Raw genomic sequence first — 206 nt, 5'->3', positions numbered from 1 at the left:
CAACAGCAAAACCTGTCTTCCCCAGCTAAACCAATCTTCCTTCCTTAGACTTGAATAACAAAGCCATAGGACTTCGAGGTTACTTGCTTATGCAACGTAAAACCTCACATCGTTCCTGAAATTTTCTTTAGGCCTTTGCATAGCCCTCCTATACAATATAAGCCCTAAATCGTCTTAGGATTCCGAGGTTGTCATTTGTCATGACC

The sequence above is a fragment of the Phalaenopsis equestris genome, unplaced genomic scaffold (assembly GCF_001263595.1).
Source record: "Phalaenopsis equestris unplaced genomic scaffold, ASM126359v1 Scaffold219361, whole genome shotgun sequence".
NCBI classification, from domain to species: domain Eukaryota; kingdom Viridiplantae; phylum Streptophyta; class Magnoliopsida; order Asparagales; family Orchidaceae; genus Phalaenopsis; species Phalaenopsis equestris.
The sequence above is the reverse complement of the archived record's forward strand: the minus strand, read 5'-3'. Positions refer to the sequence as shown.